General features: G+C 46.0%; 1 long non-coding RNA gene across 2 annotated transcripts; it reads right to left on the reverse strand.

The window, feature by feature from the left end:
* Positions 1-17,698: 17,698 nt before the first annotated feature.
* LOC139084446 (uncharacterized) lies at positions 17,699-19,629 on the reverse strand. 2 transcript variants are annotated; one of them, XR_011541822.1, is made up of 2 exons: positions 19,514-19,629; positions 17,699-18,597 (listed from the first exon to the last, which is right to left on the reverse strand). It is a non-coding gene; the product is annotated as an uncharacterized lncRNA (long non-coding RNA). The 2 variants fall into 2 exon arrangements; XR_011541821.1 differs by lacking the exon at positions 19,514-19,629 and adding an exon at positions 19,058-19,353.
* Positions 19,630-19,642: the final 13 nt, after the last annotated feature.

Here is a 19,642-nt window from a genome sequence, read left to right on the forward strand (position 1 = left end):
TCATGGATTGGAAGAATAAACATAGGTAAAGTGTCCATATTACCTAAAGCAATCTACAGATTCAATGCAATCCCAGGCAGAATCCCAATGACATTCTTCACAGAAATAGAACAAAGAATCTTAAAGTTTATATGGAGCAACAAAAGACCCTGAATAGCCAAAGCAATCCTGAGAAAACAGAACAAAGGTGGAGGCATCACAATCCCTGACTTCAAAATATACACAAAGCTACAGTAATCAAAACAGCATGCATGGTACTGGCACAAAAACAGACACACAGATCATGGAAAAGAACTGAGAGCCCAGAACTAAAACCACACATCCACGGACAGTTAATCTTCAACAAAGGAGCCAAGAACATACAACGGAGAAAGGAAAGTCTCTTCAATAAAGGGTGTTGGGAAAAATGGACAGCCACATGCAAAAGAATGAAAGTAGACCATTATCTTACACCATCACAAAAATTAACTCAAAATGGATTAAAGACATGAATGTAAGACCTGAAGCCATAAAACTTCTAGAAGAAAATATAGAGCAGTACACTCTTTGACATCGGTCTTAGCATCATCTTTTCAAATACCATGTCTACTTAGGCAGGGGAAACAAAAGAAAAAATAAACAAACGGGACTGCATCAGACTAAAAAGCTTCTGCCAGGCAAGGGAAACCATCAGCAAAATGAAAAGGCAACTCACCAAATGGGAGAAATATTTGCAAATTATATATCCGACAAGGGGTTAATTTCCAAAATATATAAAAAACTCATACAACTCAACAACGAAAAAACAAACAACCTGATCAAAAAATGGATAGAAGATATGAACAGACATTTTTCCAAAGAAGGTATATAGATGGCCAACAGGTACATGAAAAGATGCTCAACATCACTAATCATTAAGGAAATGGAAATCAAAACTACAATGAGGTATCACCTTATACCTGTCAGATGGCTATAATTAACAAGACAAAAAATAACAAATGTTGGAGAGGATGCGGAGAAAGGGGAACCTTTATACACTTCGATGGTGGGAATGAAAATTGGTGCAGCTACTATGGAAAACAGTATGGAGATTTCTCAAAAAATTAAAAATGGAAACACCATACGATCCAGCTATCCCACTAATGGATATTTATCCAAAGATCATGAAATCAAAAACACAAAGAGATTTATGCACCCCTATGTTCACTGCAGCATTATTTTCAATACACACACACACAGACACACACACACACACAATGGAATACTACTCAGCCATAAAAAAGACAAAATCATCCCATTTGCAACAACGTGGATGGACCTTGAGGGTATTATGCTAAGCGAAATAAGCCAGACAGAGAAAGACAAACACCGTATGACTTCACTCATATGTGGAAGATAAAGAAACATATGGATAAAGAGAACTGATTAGGTGGTTACCAGAGGGGAAGGGAGTTGGGGGGCAGGAGAAAGGGGTAAAGGGGCACATATGTATGGTGACAGACAAAAACTAGACTATTGGTGGTGAGCACAATGCAGTCCAGACAGAAAATGATATGTAATAACGGACACCTGAAATTACATAACGTTATCGACCAATATGACCCAATAAACAAAAACACTAGACTATCGGTGGTGCATCTGATGCAGTCTACACAGAAAGTGAAATATAATAATGTACACCTGAAATTTATACAATGTTATAAGGCAATATGACCTCACTAAAATAATTTTTTTAAAAAGAAGTGACATATACCTTAAGGATAAAACTAAAAGAATCCAGCGGTGCTTTTAAAGGGCTCTTTGTTGACCCTGAATCGAATCCTAAACTCTACATAAGATACCAGCCAACCGCAGGTGATCTTTGGGGTCTGATTCCGTGACTCTGCTTGTGAGGCTCGTCCACACCGCTGCGCGCAGCTGTAGCGGCTCATTCTCGATGCTGTCAGTGTCCCACTGTGTGAATACACCGCACCCCATCCATCCGGACTTTAATGGGGATTTGGATAGTCTCACATCTGGGGCTCTTAGGAATCGTGATGCTAAGAACATTCCAGTTTGTGTGTATTTTGTGTGCATGTAAGTACACATCTGCGTTGAGTCTATACAGAAGGGCGACTGCAGGGGCCAAGGGTATGACTGTGTTAAGTCTTAGGAGATAGTAACACAGTTTTCCCCAGTGTTTTATCAATTTATCTGACCATCAGCACTACAGAGAGTTCTGGTTCCTCCACATCCTCACAACATTCAATGGGGACAATTCCCACTGTAGACGTTCTTCTGACTGTGTTCCAGGAGCACGCACGGTTCTCAAGTTGCGTTTCACTGAAGACTAATGAGGCTAAGCACATTTCCGTCTGAGTCTTAGCAATGGATCTCCTCTTCTGGGGAGTGTCCATTCATGTCTTTCGCCCATTTTCTCTTGTTTTCTTTGTGGATATGAGTCCTCCATTGGACATGTGGGTTGCAGATCCTTCTCCACTTTGTGGCTTATCTCCCATGCTCTTTCTGGTGTCTATGATGAACAGACGTTCTTCATTTCAAAGGCGTCAATTTTTCCTCCACGGTCGCCTCCCTTGTACCCTAGTCACGTCATCTCTGCCCACCCCAAAGTCGGGAAACCCTCTCCTTTGTTTTCTTCTCAATGTTTATTGTTCTACCTCATACAATTAGATCCACAATAAATCTGGAATTGATATTTGGATACGAGTTTGAGGTCGGGTCAAAGATTTCCATATACAAAACTGACCCAGCATACTTTCTTGAAAAGGGTGGTCAAACTGTCACCAGACATGGACCCTGACCCGCTTTACTTGTCCTGCCTAAGCTCTAACCTTTGTTTGACCTAATTCTCCTGTCTCCTTGCAAGGTGCAGGCGTTCTTTCATCTACCACGTTGGGGCCTTGAGCTTACGAGGTTTTCAGCTCTGTTCCAGGAAGAAGCTCTAAGTGACAAGCGCCCTGGACCCAGCTGCTCTGAACTGGCCCAGACTGGCCCAGACCGCAACCACAAGACTGACACTGGCACAGATAGGCAGAGAGTTGTACCAAAGTAACCTGCCCTCACCAGCATCGTAAATCCCCCTCCTCTGGGACAGGTGAAGCAGCCGTTTTTAGATCATGCAATGTATGTAGAAACATGATTTCAAACCATGCACACAAGCTTATGCCCGCCTCTACAGGCGATGATGACACTTCCCCTTTGAATATTTAGTCCCTACCTCAAATAAAGACCCCCATCTCCCTGTGCTCAGGGGACCACAGCTTTGTGAAATGATTCCCTCTGCTCCCCACCTTTTTCTTTGCTGCATGCCGCAAATAAAAACTGGACTTCGTGAAACGACTACTTCTGGTTCGACTCCCGAGAAGGGACCATGTTTGGTCTGGTAACAAAACCTGTTTTGGTTTCAATTTCCCAGAGACAGGAGTTTTAACTGCAATCACCATAAATGCTTGTTGTACAACCTGCAGTAGCTCATTCATTTCTTCAGCATTAACTGGGGCCCTACTGTGTGCCATGCTCTGTGCAAGCTGCTGGGACCTGTGGGTGCTGCTCTCAAGGTTCCCAGGGGAGAGGACAGATGAGAAACCACCCACAGAATGGGTTTGTCTTATCATCTCTGCATCTCCCAGCCTCGCCCAGAGCCCAGCACACAGTAGGAGCATAATAAACAGCAACTGCCATGGGCAGCAGGACAACACGATGTCTCTGGCATCTGGACTTCGACAAAAATGTGGTCAAATAACAGCCTGTCCACTTCTGTGCTGTGTGACTCTGGGCAGGTCACATCACCTCTCTGAGACTCGATTTCCTCATGTGGAGGATGGGAACTGACATCACAGGGGCCTGTAGGGTTTCAGGAGCTAATAGGTGTAACGAGCTTGGCACACGCTGAATGCTGGACAAGTTACAGGTGTTGGAGTTAATATCGTCACCATGACATCAACGAGCCTGGCAAACACTCCGGTCTCCACTCGCCTTCTGGGAAGTGAGAAGGGCTGACCGGGTGGCCTCCCTGTCTCATCCACACCAGGACTCTCAGAATCAGACTTGGGGGCTGTGTTGGTGGTTGCAGAGCAGCCCCCAGCAGAGGAGAAGGAAACTGACAAAGTGTCACAACGACATTTGGAAGAGAGAGTTTTAAAGGTGGGACAAAGGTTGACGGAGAAGCCAGGAAGGTGAGCTGCATGTGTGGTGTTGCCAGCAGGGGAGGTCAGTGAGGTCGCCTCACCAGCACCCAGGATCCCCGAGTGCCCGAGCCGCGGGTGCTCATGGAGGAGGAGGTCCCTCCATCCCCCCAGGTCTCCCTGGGTGCCGAGTCTCCGGGTCCTGTGGGCTCAGAGGCACATCTCCCATGTTCTGCTCCATCTCCTCTGTGTGAGCTAAGAGCCTTCACTGTCCCCAAGTCCCCAGTGCTCAGGACGCCAGGGCAAGAGAGGGCTCTGTGCCAGGGTACAGCCAAGGCTCCTCCACAGCTCTGGGCCACACGTCAGGTCAGCAGTGGGGCCCACGTCCCTCTGACACCAGGTCCTTGGGTTTCTGGCTCCGCTGGATTACTAGTCTCATGTACCCACACAGAGGTTCAGAGAGGTGCAGTGACTGTCCAGGGTCACACAGCCAGTAACAGTCTTCTGGAGCCAGCAGTAACTGTGGCAAGGACATCTCCTGCTGTCCGTAATCACTGCCACCATCTGACGCTCACACTCTTTCTTTATCTACTATTCTGTTTCCTTGAGTTAAAGAATCCAATTCCTAAGGCTAAGGAGGAATTGGTGGCTGATCAAAAGCTAAAATTGCTTCATGACTTTTTAAATTACCTAAGACATGCCTTTACTCAGAAAAACATAGAAAAATGTAGAAAATTACAAAGCAAGCAACCTTAGTATTCACAGACAAGCACTAACACATTGTAATACACTATGACCATATAAAATAGAAACGACTATAAAACATTTTCTCATATGCCTTTATCAGTACTGTACATCTTTTTCAGAGCACAAATTTAGTGAGATATCAATTCTTTCATTGTCAAATAATTCTAGTTCTTATTTCTTGGAAATTACCTATTACTAGAGTTTGATATTTGCTGTACGACTCCTTCAGTTATATATGCTAAGCATTTTGTGATCACCAGAAATTGTGTCATTTTTTTACTGTGGTGAGAGCACTTAAAACGTGGTCGCCCCTCTCAGCAAACATTTGAGTGTGTGGCGCAGTCGTGTGAACTACAGGCACAGTGCCGTGGGCAGCTCTCTGGAACTATCCATCACACACAACTGCCACCTTGGCCTGTGGAACAGCAACTCGCATCCCCTCCCCCAGCCCCCGGCAACCTCCATTCTACTCTCTGCTTCTATGAGTTTGACATTTTTTCTTCTTCTTCCTTTTTTGGGGGAGTCCTTTTTTTCCGCTTTCTTGGAGTATAATTGACAATAAAATTGTTAGCAATTTACAACCTGATGATCTGATACATCGTGTGAGGATTCCCTCATCAAGTATTAACACATCCATCACCTCACATTATTATTTTTTTGGTGAGAACACTGAAGTTCTACTCTTTTAGCAAACTCCAATTACACAATGCAGTGTCATCAACCACAGAGAGTTTAACTGTTTTAGAGCCCTCATCTGAGTGGAATCCTGCAATATTTGTCCCTCGGTGACTGGCCTGTTTCACTCAGCACGCTCCAGCAATCCCGCCTGTGGATACACATCCAAGAGAATCGAAGGAGAATCTCAGAGATCTCCGCACCCCGTGTGACCGCAGCATCACTCACGACAGCCGAGACATGGGCATCCATCCACAGGTGAATGGATAAAGAGAATGCGGGATATACATGCCATGGAATATTATTCTGCCTGAAAAGAGAAGGATATCTTGACATGTGCAACACATGAGTACATTTATTTTAAAGTGACTGCAGACTTCTGGTTGGGCCAAGATGGAGTAAGTCCCACACAACCTCTCTCTCTCAGATGACAAATGACACTCTTCACAGAGGACAGAAAGCACGTCCTTGAGAACTCTAAGACGCGAACACCACTAGGCAGAGGGGACTGGAATCCCCTGTGATGGGGGATGATGGGAGCTGTTCCCTCCTCTGCCTCCCGCTCACCAGCAGCCCAGTGAACACCCTGGGACCAACTCCTTGTTTCTAACCCGACTAGTGGGAAAGGGGCCTTGTGTGTCAGGAGGGAGGGGTCTCCCTCATTTGTTCTGTTTTTCTCTCCTCCATTACAGAGTCTCCCCATTACAGAGTCTCGGTGACGGCAGAGGCACCAAAAGCCCTGAGAACGTCCCTGAGTCCCTGGACAAGGGAGCAGGCACAGAGACTCCCGGGGCCTGAAGAGTGTGGGGGCATCCCTGTCCTGTTCTCTCTCTTCTCTGCCTGTTTCACCCGGAAGGCAGACCGAGTCACGTGGATCTGCATGACATCAGGGAGCGAAAACACTCTGAGGCACGTGTCAGCGCGGCTGTGAAGCCTGAGAACATGGGAGAGGCCTGAGGAGGAGGGAGCTGGAGGAGGGACTATTTACTTCTGTGGATGAGGCAACAGGAGTCCTGGGCTCACCCGAGCCACATGCACAGAACAGACCGAAGAGGCAGAGCGAAGGCCTGGAAAACAGAGCCACCACATGCACCCCACTCACCACCCAGATCCACCCCTGAGTGGGACACCGTGTGGACACAAACGGCACAGCCATGCCATGACAACTGCCCTGAGACGCGAACAGCTGCCGACAGAAGGCAAGAGCCACGTGCAGCTCGGCCTTCCCTGCATGGATGCTCATCAACCCACAGAAAAAGAACAATGAGCCATCTCCAGAGGATGTTAATAGGAGCCGAGTCTCACAACCTAAGACGCAAACCGTGCAGGATACCATCCCAAACCACATCACAAAACAGAGAAAGAGCTAGGAAAATCCGACCACTTCTCAAGGGAGAAGACAGTCCACAGATCCCGCCCTGAAATAACCCGCATGCGGGAACCATCAGACAGAGCTGCCACTGTACCCACACTCAGAGAAGGAAAGGGAAGATGCCGGAAACCAATGGAAAGAAACGCTTTCTCAGCAGAGAGATAAAAGCTATGAAAAAGAAGCAAATGGAAATTTTATAACTTAACATACAATAACCAAAATCAAAAATCTATGGGATGGGCTCAATAACAAAATGCAGAAAACACAGGAAAGAGTCAGAAAACTTACAGAGCAATAGAAATGGCAAATCTGAAGAACAAAGGGAAAAAAAGATTGAACAAAAACAACCAAGGCCCTCAGAGATGTGTAGAACTGTATCAAAAGTTCTAACTTGTGAGCCATGTGAGCGTCTGAAGGAAAAGAGGTCGGTGTGGAAGAGAATATATGAGGGAAAGAATGGTTGAAAACTTCACAAATTTATGACACACAGATCTAAGCTCAGAAAGCCTCACCCTGACACAGAATCAATCTCATAAAAAGCCGAGACGAAGGAAAATCTTGAAAGCAGGCAGGGAAATGACACGTCATCTATAAGAGGACATCAGTTTGAAGGGCTGTGATATCTCCTCAGAAAGCACAGAGGAGGTGGAATCACCTCTTTAAAGAGCTGAAAGGAAACATCGACCCAGGACGTGACAGAGAGCGAAGAGGCCTTCAGGATTGAAAGCCAAACAAACCAAAACCAAACCAAAGGCTGACGGAGCTGAGAGAAAACCGGGAGAATTCCTCACCGGGCAACCGGCCATAAAAGACTCTGAGAGGAATTCCTTCAGGCTGAGGTGAAACGACCCAAGAGAGGAGCTGGGAACTTCAGGAACAAAGGAGGGGCAACAGAAATGGTCGTCTCTGGATAAATGTGGTGGCCTGTTTTTCTTCTCTTAAATTTTTTAATATATATATGACTTGAAAGAAAAGGACACCACAGTCTCAGAGGGTGGCACTCAAGTCATATAAAGGTGACCCATGTGACAACTGCGACAGAGTGAAAGGTGAAGAATACACAGGACTGAAGGCTTCTACATTTTATTTCACTGGTAAAATGTTATGTCCAATTAGACTGTGAAACAATTCGTACACATAGTGTTATTCCCAGGACAACTAAAAATCGTTACAAACTCACTCAAGAAAAATTGGAAAGACCTCAAGAGTCCTCTGAGGAAATCTGAATAAGGCAGCGAAAACCTTCACCACACAGGTTTCTGTGAGACGTAAGTTGTGATTTCTCTTGGTTAGCTGCCCAGGAGGGGGTTCGTTGGGTCACATGTTAAGTACGTCCTGCCCCAGGTCCTCGCGGATCCTCTGTGCATGCACCCTTCCCTCCAGAACCTTTGTGCACGTCCATTCTTCCCTCAAACGTTCCAAAGCTGCATGCTAGCAACAGGCCAAACAGGGCCCACTCGCCCCTGGTTTGGTGGCACCTGAAGGAGAAACCTCAGAGACCGGCTCTCTATCGAGGGACAGACCTCACTCACAGGTGCTATGGGCGGTTCCCTGGGGAGGCTGTGCCCCTCACACCCGCCCTGGGCACTGTGGGCCCCGCACCTGTCAAGAGGGCTCGGCCACCTCCAGCCCCCTCACCACGCCCACCGACCTCCCTTGGCCGGCTGGGGTCACCCAGCTGTCCAAGCCCCGCCACCTGCTCACAGGCCATCCTACAGGAATCCAATGACTTTACACCCACGATTCCTCACTCCCAGGTGATGTGCCTTGATCCAGAAGACCCTGCACTCCTTTCTCGGGGTCCACACCTCCATCTGCATGCCTGGCCATCAGAGGAAGGTGGTGTTGTCCACTCTCACCTCCGAGAAGTCCTGCGGCTCACCATCTGCTGAGGGCAAGTTCACTCCCTGTGTGGTCCGGGAGCAGAGAGTGACCCTGATGCCAACCACAACACCCAGGTGTGCCCAAGACTCCTTCCCAGAGAAGATGGTGTCAAGGATCCCGGGAGAGAGCAGGAAAGAGATGGCCAAGCAGGAGGAAGACCACCCAGTCATAGAGAGGCAGAACTAGCAGGAAAGGGGCCCTGACAACCCTTGGAGGGTATCGTCTCCATTTAGGCCCCTGGGGATGCAGGGAGGCCTCTGTTCCGTCAGGGCCAGGCCTGGGTCTCTGCAGAGAAACCTCCACACTATGAGGTCAGAGAACAGATCCATCCAGAAATCCCAGACCTCGTGTATTAGCTCCTGCCCCAGACGCAACGCCATCACAAGCTCGTATAGCTCCACCCGAGGGTTCCCATCAGTGCAGAGGAGGAGGGGTCCGGCCACATCTCACACCCGGCTGCCCCGGATGTTCTCCAAGAAGGTGAGCGAGGAGGGCCCTGGGTCTCCCTCTGCAGCCTCGGGGCTTTCCCTGAGGAAGACCCAGCGTGGGAAGGACGCAGAGGCAACAACAGGGCAGACACAAACCCAGAGGAATGGCTGGACACTTCCAGGCCCTGAAAACGCAAGACTCCTCTGCTGCCACATAGGCGAGGGGTCCCTCGAAGGCTGCCGCCACCCCCTGAGCTGGGATTTCGAGTCACTGTGGAAGACCTGGGCTCGGAGAAGTAAGCAGCACTGTGGGCCATCGACAGTGCCCTGCAGGGTGACACTCAGGCCATCAGGGCCTGTGGCCCCACACGGCCTTCCTGTTCTGTCCCCGCGCCTGCTGCAGGGACTGCTCCTCCACCAGCTGGCCCTCCCATCACTGATCCTAGTGCCCCTCCCTCCACCGGCCTGCCAGTCACTTCTGCTGGCAGTTCCAGCCCCTCAACCAGCACATCTGCAGGCCTGGCTCCCCAGCCAGCTTCTGACACTGTCACCTCCATGGACACCGCTCCAGCTCCCCAGCCTCTCCTCTTGGGGTCTGCCTCTGGCTCCAGTGGGAGCATCTTCCCATCTGCCCAGCCCCTCCAGATGTCCCCCAGTGACAGTGTGGACTCAGTCACCGCCAGCCTGTCTGCACTGAGGTTCTGCAGCCTGAGCCCAACTCCCAAACTTCCTGTGAACTCTGGAGCCACTGCCCAGCCCAGCTCTGGGGCCCCTGATGCGCAGCAGCACAGAGCCACCACCGTACACAGCCCTCTCCAGGATGGATCACTGGCAGTTCCAGCCCCAGGCTGGGCCCCAACCTCTGCTCCAGGCCAGCCAGCCTCGGGCAGCACCACACGGGCAGCTTTTGGGGATGTATTAGCCTAGCCTTCTGTCTTGGGCACCCATACCAGCACCTCAGCAGCCTTCACTGCCACCCCAGCTGTACTGCCCTCTGACACAGTCCACGCCTCTGGCTTCGCAGCTGCCACCTACACATAAGGCACTGTGACCAAATGTTGGGCCCAGCACCAGGCAGCAACAATCACCATGTGGCAGCACAAGCCGAGCGTCCTTCAGGCTGCGGATCTCAGCAGCACTAAGGGCTTTGGGAGCAGCAAGGCTGTCAGACCTGACCCGATCCTTTGGAGCACGCGGCATTACAGCACAGACGAGTGGGGCTCCAAGCACCACATACTGTTATGGGGGCATCTTGGGCCTGAACACCTGGGGCCACGCTCCTCAGAGCGCCCCTACAGTGACCAGAAGACCCAGCAACAGGAAGAACCCTGGGTTTGGAGGCACTACTGCCCCTTCCTCAAGTCACATCCCCAGGGACCCGCCCAGGAAGAGACACCTTACTTCCAGCTGAGGGCCGAGCAGTGCTGCCAGCAAGGTGCCTTTAGGAGTGCGTCCATCCCCACCTCCACTACAGGCAGCCCGGCCTCTGCGGGGAGCACAATGAGAAGCAGCCTTGCCGTTTGGGTCCCTTCATCCCCTGTGCCCGTGGTCAGAGACCTCAGGACAGTAGACGGGGGCGCTTGGTCACTTTCCTTCCATTCCTGGAGCGGGCAGGACACCCCCTGCCACCTACAATTGAAAATTCCCCTCTCTCGTCTTCCTCCCAGAACCCTCATGTCTTCCCCATAACTTATAACAAAGCCTTGTTCCTGTTCATTTGCATCAGTCTCCTGCATCTGTCTCTGGAGACGAAGTGTGCAAAAGCACTGACTGTGTGTGTGGTGACACAGGAGGCCACACCTAACTGTGTACAGGTTCCTCTGACCCAGCTAACGGGGTATGGAGAGGACACGACTTGATGGCTACAAGGACTGACACCCAAATATTAAAGGGGTATATTGAGTTGAAACGATGCAGCCTGGGATAACAGGGGCCCAGGGGAGGCACAGACAGGGAGGCTCATCCTTGCTGGTGGAATTGCCGCTTGCCCCCTTCTCTGACCTGAAGTTGGCTGGTCACTCCTAGTGGACACCAGGAGTCCACACCGACATGTTTAGCCTTTTCCAATGGAGCAATTTCTTTTGGACCATTTGCTTTTCAAGTCCCAGGCTAATCACCCACCACATGTCTCCGCTGGAGGGCATGGGCCTGGCGTCCATGCTTCTGGGCCTGAACACACAGGGAGGCTGAATTCTAGGATGCGACACAACCCTGAGCAATTTGTGACATCTTCTTTCTAAAAGCAGAAGGACTCCCTGAAGCCACCTCTTCCCTTTTCCAAAAACAGAGATGAAAGGGAACTATCTGCAGAGGAAACAACTAAAATTAGTCACTTTAATTACAAAAGAGTAAAAGGCTTCCAGGTTGTGGTCTGATACGCACGCAGCTTAGAGACCATCATTCCTGCGGTCACGACGAGAAAAGCTGAACAAGCTGAAACGCAGCAATTCTTCTTAAAACTGTCGGATAACTGAGGCCACAGGGCAGACATCACCACAGAAACTGAAGAGACAGGTGAACCCAGAGGATCACAGCGGGACGGAGCAGAGGCCTCTGCTGGAGGCAGGATCTGGGCAGCAAAACTGTGACTGTAGCTGATGGGTTTCTCGAGGCTCCGTGTGGACCAGCCTGAGAGTTAAACACCTCAGGGGGCCGTGTTTTGGGGCCTCCACACTTTCCTGAGTTTTCCCTCCAGTAGCCCCACCACATTCTCAGGGTGAAGAACTAAGAAAAGCCTCTCATGCTTCCTGCAGAGACAAAGAAAAGAACCATTTTGGGACACACCCAGCACGGCCTGTTGTCCTCAAGAACGCCTTCCCTCGAGGGAACTGTGTCACCAGAGCCACCACCTCGGCTTCCACCAGAGCATCGCTGGCCTGGGGGAAAGGAAATACGTAGTCTAGGCCCTCGAGCTTTCCATGAGGATGAGGGGAAATACCCAACTCCAGCTCCCTCCAGCATTCTCTCACCTGACGGGGAAAAACCTGAGAAGCACTTGAAAAGGCCAAATCCAGGGACACAGGCTCACGAAAAGACTGAGATCTAATCATAGACCTTTAGAACACTTCTCTTTCCTCTATACCTTCCCACGGCATTAACAGGGCTCCTGCATCAAAATGAGATTTCAACAGAAAGAACGTCATCTCAGATCTGACTGAAGAAAAAGTCTCAAGGGAAACCCAAAGAGAACAGGGCAGACAAAATACACAACAAAACTCAACAAAAAACAAAGGACCCCAGAGGAAATCAGAGCTTCTGACACCTGTGGTAGCAGCAAACAGTCAACATCTTAACTCCTAGAACATCAAAAAACTCACATTACAGGCCTATTCACCTCAGTTGTTCTTACCCAATACATCATGTCCAGCTTTCAACCAAAAACTACGCAGGGGCCGGCCCCGTGGCTGAGTGGTTAAGTTTGCAGGCTCCGCTTCAGTGGCCCAGGGTTTCGCCGGTTCGGATCCTGGGCGCGGACCTAGCACAGCTCATCAGGCCACACTGAGGTGGTGTCCCATGTAGCACAATCAGAGGCACTCACAACTAGAATATACGATTATGTACTGGGGGGCTTTTGGGAGAATAAGAAGGAAAAAACAAAAAAGAAGACTGGCAACAGATGGTAGCTCAGGCGCCAATCTTAAAAAAACCCACAAAACTACCGAGCGTACTAACAGGCAAAAAACCACAGTTTCAAGAGACAAGGAAAGCATCAGAACCAGACTAGGATATGACAGAGATTTTGGAATTATTAGACTGGGAATCTAAAATAGGTATAGTGAATATGCTAACGGCTCCAATGGAAAAAGTGGACAACACAGTTATTTAACCATTCGCCCACTGAAGGCCATCTCAGTTGTTTCCAGGTTTTAGCTGTTATAAATAAAGCTGCTGTAAATACTCATGTACAAGGTTTCTGTGGGAACATAAGTCTTCATGTCTCTGGGAAAAATGAGCAGCTGTGCAATTGCTGGCACATAGTGTAGTGGCACGTTTAGTTTACCAGTAAGAAACTGCCAAAACGTTTTCCAGAATGGCTGTACCGTTTTACACTCTCCCAGCAATCTGTGAATGATCCAGATCCTCCCAACCTCACCAAAGTTTGGTGTTGTCACTGTTTTTTATTTTAGCCATTATGATAGACGTATAGTAGTATCTCATTGTGGTTTTAATGTGCATTTCCCTGATGGTTAATGGTGTTGAACATTGTTACATGTGCTTATTTTCCCTCTGTATATTCTCTTTGGTGAAATGAGTCTTCACGTCTTTCGCCAATTTTCTAATTGGGTTTTTATTTTTTATGGTTGATTTTTAAGAGTTCTTTTTTTTATGATCAGATAATGTGTTTGTATGCTATTGAGTCTTTGAAATCTGATGAGGCTTTCTTTATGGCCTAAAATATTGTCAAATTTTTTAATTATAAACATATATGCTTGAAAAGAATCTGTGTTCTTCAATTCTTTGATGCAATGTTTGTGTCTAGAAAGTTCTTTATATATTCTAGATAGTACTACTTTGTTGGGTGTGTGGTCTGCAAATATTTTCTCCCAATCTGCAATTCGTCTTTTCCTTCTCTTCGCAAGGTCATTCACAGAGCAAAAAATTTTAATTTTGATGAAATCCAATTTATCAATTTTTCCTTGTAAGAATCACGCTTTCAGTGTATCAGTTGTAAGCCTCGGCCTAGCCTTAGGTCCTGAAGATTTCCTTCTATGAATTTTTCCCAAAAGTTCTATAGTTTGATATTTGAGTCTGTGATCCATTTTTGGTTACTATTTGCATAAGATGTGACGTTCCTTTTTTTGTCTATGAGTGTCCAATAGCTCAGGCATCAGGATGAAAGGCTATTTTTCATCCATTAATTGCTTTTGCCCCTTTGTCAAAAATCAGTTGGGAATATTTGTATGGGTCTATTTCCAGTTCTCTATTATTTTCTCTTAACCTATGCATCTATCTTTCTGTCAATACCACACAGTCTTGGTTACCATACCTTTAAAATAGCTTGTGAAAACAGGTGACTGATTCCTTCCATTTTCTTCTTTTTAAAAAAATTGTTTTAGCTATTCCAGTTTGCTTTTCCATATAAATTTTAGAATAATCCTGTCTATAACTATAAAAAATTTTGCTGGGATTTTGATAGGAATTACATTAAACCTGTATACCAAGCTAGGACAATTGATATCTTTACTAGGTTGACTGCTCTAACTCAGGAACACAATACGTCTCTTCATTTATTTACATCTTCTTTGATTTCTTTCATAGTATTTTGTAGTTTTTAATTCACAAGTCCTGTAGATGTTTTATTAGATTTACACCTAAGAATTCCTCTCTTTTGCAGCTATTGTAAACGTTATAGTATTTTTAATTTTGATGTCCATGTGTTCATTGCTAGTGTTAACATTAAATGCAAAATAGAGAGCAGACTTGACAATTCTCTGAGCAGACAGAACTAATGAAGCCCTGTAAGTAAAATCTAATTTAGCTTATCCTGCAATGCAAGCAGAACTTAACTTGGGCTGCTTCTTGTAAATGCCTTTGAAAATTATAAATGAAATTTAAACTGTCTTCCAAAATTGGAGGAAGATAACTGCTTTTAACCATGTCATTAACACCAGTGCTATAGCCAATCGTTGTAAAGAATGAACAGCTTCTGCATTTTGACTATATAAGCAGTCCTATAACAATATGCCTCTGAGCTTCATTCCACCGTTGGTCTGAATGCTTCCAGTTCACAGACCGTTCTTGTATGTGTGCAATAAACTCACTAATCACTATTTTATTGATCCAGTGGTTCCACTTTTGGTATTTCTGGATTTTTGACAGTAGTATATTGAAATAGAATTGATTTTTGTATGTTTATCTTGTATCCTGCAACCTGCTGAAGCCACATTTCTTCTAAAAGTTTTGTTGTTTTTGTTTTTTTGCTAGATTCCTTGGGATTTTCTATATAGACAGTTGTGTCATCTGCAAAGAAAAGCACTTTTATTCTTCCTTTCCTTCATCTGAGAATATCTTGATTCCTAAAGGATATTTTCACTGGATATAGGATTCTGGGCTGACAGTTCTTTTCTTTTAGTACTTAAGAAGTGGTGTGCCAGGCTCTCCACGGAGAGAACTGTCTCAGTACATTTTAACCTTTGTCACCTGGTCCACTGATAAAAATCCTCCTTTGGCTGCTTTCAGTTAGGGAACTTGAGTTTCTTATTTCCTTTCTTTTTATTCCTGGTTCTGTTATCTTGGTCATCACATAGCCACTGTGTTTCACTAAACAGACTTCCAGAAAGATTTGGGAATCTCTGCTGGTTTCCTGTCTCCTGAAAATATTCTTTCACTTCCTGGTTTTCCCTCAAACAGGATATTGTTTCTTTCCTTTTCTATTCTATTGTGGAATCTTCCCCAGGACATAAGGTCTACGGCCAAAATTCCAAACATGAAGGGGAAATGGGGAGTAGATAAATGCCTTATTTTCTGCCCAGACAAACATTTTATTCTGGGTCACAATCAGCCTCTAAACTACAGCCTGAAAAAGTCAGTAATTCCCTTGATTAACTAATTCGTAGGTCCCTAAAGAATGGGTTGCTACTGTAAAAACCGTCAATAAAAATGTGATATGTTAAAAGGCAAAACTGTGGAGACATTAAAAAGATCACCAGTTGCCAGGGGTTCAGGAAGAGGGGAGAAGGGATAAATAGATGGAATACAAGGCATTTTTAGGGGAGCGAAACTATTCTGTGATAGTGTAATGGCAAATACATGACATTATGATCTTTCAAAACTCACAGAACTGTACAAAAATGTGAACTCTAATGTAAACTAAGGACTTCAGTTAATAATCATGTATTATTATTGGTTGTATCAATATCGGTTGATCAATTCTAACAAATATATCACACTAATGCAAGATGTTAACAGGGAGAATTGGGTGGAGGAAGGAGTATATGGAAACTCTCTGTACTTTCTGTAAACCTAAAACTGCTTTAAAAAATAAAATCTATTTTAAAATGAAAAAGAAAAAAAAAGAAAGAAATGGTGTGCCACTTTCTTCTGGCTTCCATGATTTTTGATGAGAAATTTACTGTCATTCTAATTGTTTTTCCCTGATAGTGTGTCATTTCTCTTTCACTGCTTTCGAGATTGTTTTCTCTGTCATTAGTTTTCAGAAATTTGCCTACGATGTGTCTTGGTGTATATTTCTTTGAGTTTGTTTGGCTTGAAGTTCTCTCTGCTTCTTTAAGCTATAGGTTTGTGTCTTTTGTCAAGTTCGGGAACTCTTCGGCCATTATTTGAGTTCTTTTTCACCCCTGCCCCCTGCTCGTCTCTTCCAGGACTCTGATGATGTGAATGTTAGGTCTTTTGTTACAATCTCACAGGTCCTTGAGGCTCTGTTCGTTTTGGTTCAGTCTGCTGTCTTTCTGTTGTTCAGAATGGGTAGTTTCTATTGCTCTGTCTTTACGTTCACTGATATTTCCCTCTGTATCCTTTATCCTACTCTTGAGCTCATTCTTTAATTTAAAATTTTTTTTGCATGATTGCATTTTTCAGTTCTAAAATTTACATTTTGTTTGGCATTATATCTTCTCTTTTTTTGCTAAGACTTTCTATTTTTTCATTTGTTTAAAGCATATGCTTAATTGCTTGTTTGAGCGTTTTTATGAGGGCTGCTTTCAAATCTTTGCCAGATAATTCCAATACCTCTGTTATCTCAGTGTTGGCTTTTATTGATTGTCCTTGTTCAGCCCATTTGAGATCTCCCTCTTGTTGGTGTGATGAGTATTTATTTATTGAAATCTGGACATTTGAGTATTATGTGACGAGACTCTGGGTCTTATTTAAATGTTCTGTTTTAGCTGGATTTTCTGATACTGGTCAAGGAATGAGGGTCCTGCCTCATTAGTTCCAGGTGAGTGTGGAGGTCCAGGATCCTCACTGGGCTTCCATTAACCCCTGAGTGCGATCACATTATCTCTCTGAGATTTAATTTCCTTGTATGTAGGATGGGAACTTATATTATAGGGTCCTGTGGGAATTTAAGGAGCTAACCCAAGAAAAGAGCCCAGGCACACACTGAGAGCTGGACAAGCTATAGCTATTGGAGTTAATATTGTCACCATGATGTCAAAGAGCCTGATAAACACTCCGGTATCCATTCACCTGGAAAATGAAAAGCACTGACCACATCAACTTTGTCTCCACCAAACTAGGATTCTAGGAGTTAGAAATAATGGCTGCTTTAGGTAGGTGGACAGCACCACCTAGCAGAGGAGAAAGGAAAATTGTCAAAGTGTTGCCATGACATATTAAGGGTAGGTGTAGGATGGCCCAGTTTTAAAACTATGAATATACGTACACACACGCACCAAAAATGCCCCAATACCAGGTGACCCCAAATCTAAGTCAATTTTTCCAATGGGCTAATAACAAATATTTCCCAGGGAGAAAATGAAAATTCGTTGGGGTTGTCCTGCTTATATAAACTTTAGGGAAATGAAACATGCACTTAAAATATTTAATTTACTTGTTTAGATATAACTATATATTTACATATGAGTAATAGATAAGTAATGCTCTTTTCCACTTTCAAGTTTCAAAAAGCTTTTTTTACAACACTTCACAGGCATCGCCAACAACAGTGTTTTTCTCATCTTCAAGCCAGTTTTTGAATCTTCTAAGCCGGCTTTCCAGGATCCAGCATCTCTCTTCCAACAAGCAGAAGGAGAGACAGGCCTTTTTGAATCTTGATATTCTTGACAAATGATAGTAATGCATTCATGTGGCATTAGGACATTTTTAAAATGCATCCTCTAGGTGTATATTTGTGACCTTCACAGTATCAATGTGAGATTCCTATTCAAAACGATTGTTAAAACACTTGTGCACACCACCACTCGTATATGCAAATGTAAGGCCCTCTTTCCAGGAATAACTGCTAAATCTGAGTCCAATTTCTTTGCCACTTGTTTGACTGATTTCATAGGGCCACCCCTTTAGGCCTCCAAAACTCTCATTAATTGAGATCTTTTAAAGCCATTGTGTCTTTCCCAAACTGTTCTTTGCTCTTCACAATCAACCCCCAGGCCAGCCCCAGCGGCCTGGTGGTTAAGTTCTGCACCCTCCACGTCAGTGGCCAGGACCTGGTTTCCAGCGCGGAACTACACCTCTCGTTGGTAGCCATGCTGTGGCAGCAGCTCACATACCCCCCCACAAAAAAGAGGAAGATTGGCAACAGATGTTGTCTCAGGGTGAATCTTCCCCAGCAAAAAGAGGAAAACTGACAAGAGATATTAACTCGGGGCTAATCTTCCTCAGTGGAAAAAAAATCAACCCCCACCAAAGAAAACTTTTTACAACTTCCTCTTTCGTATGGGTTCTTGAGGATGACGAAGCAACTCACCTAAACAGGAGGAACAAAACAACAAATAAAGGGTGTGCTTGCCTTTGCTCTTAAAAAAGAAAGAGCTCGGTCAATCCCAGGCCCCAGCAACCCTCAGGCTCAGCCCAAGCCCCCTACCCGCTGTGTTGAGAAGCCGGTCTATTAAGAATATGCAGACTATGATCTGCTGAATGAGGAGGCACAAGCCACCCACACTGGGTGAGCGGGTAGCTCCCTCAGCACCCAAGCTCCCACTTTAGGGAAGTGAAAACCCCAGCGTCATTCTGATCGAAGGTGCAGTTTCAATACACCCACGCACAGGAAATAAAGTCTCAAGATTCGTGACTTACAGATCCCAGAAGGTGGAAGGTGGTGGGCCGTGCAAAGAGCTGGGGAAAACGCAGTCCCAGAGAGTAGGAGATAGAAAGCAGGGTAGCAAGCACCTACTACATAGAAGGTGGTTGGGGCAAAGGTCACTAACTTTTCGTGGTCTCAACTCCAAGTGGTTATTTTAAAAGGTGCCCTGGGCCAGCCTGGCGCATAGTAGTTAAGTCCGGCATGCTCCACTTCACTGCCCCAGGTTCGTGGGTTCGGATGCCAGGCACCAACGTATACCATTCATCAGCCATGCTGTCGTGGCAACTCACATACAAAATAGAGGAAGATGGGCACAGATGCTAGCTCAGGGCTAATCTTCCTCAAGCAAGAAGAGGAAGATTGGCAACAGGTGTTAACTCAGGGCGAATCTTCCTCACCGAAAAAAAAAAAAAAAGTGCCCTGGGAAAAGCAAAGAGGGAAATTACGTTAGGAATCCTAAACTCATTATCTAAATGTCCAGACTCTGGGTGCGAGCAGGGTTGTCATACTGTAAAATGCCTTGGCAGCAACTCAAAATAGTTATTTTTCTCATTGAACCCCCTCACCCAGGCACCAGTACCTCCTGATCCCAGGAGCAGACATGGTCCTGTTCCAGTAGAGGGTTGAGGTCTCCTCTCCACGACGCAGGAAATGGGGCGTCGGGGGAGGCCAGGTCCAGGACATTCTGGGAAATGCCTAGACTGAAAGA

Source organism: Equus przewalskii, chromosome 7 (genome assembly GCF_037783145.1).
Source record: "Equus przewalskii isolate Varuska chromosome 7, EquPr2, whole genome shotgun sequence".
Taxonomy (NCBI): domain Eukaryota; kingdom Metazoa; phylum Chordata; class Mammalia; order Perissodactyla; family Equidae; genus Equus; species Equus przewalskii.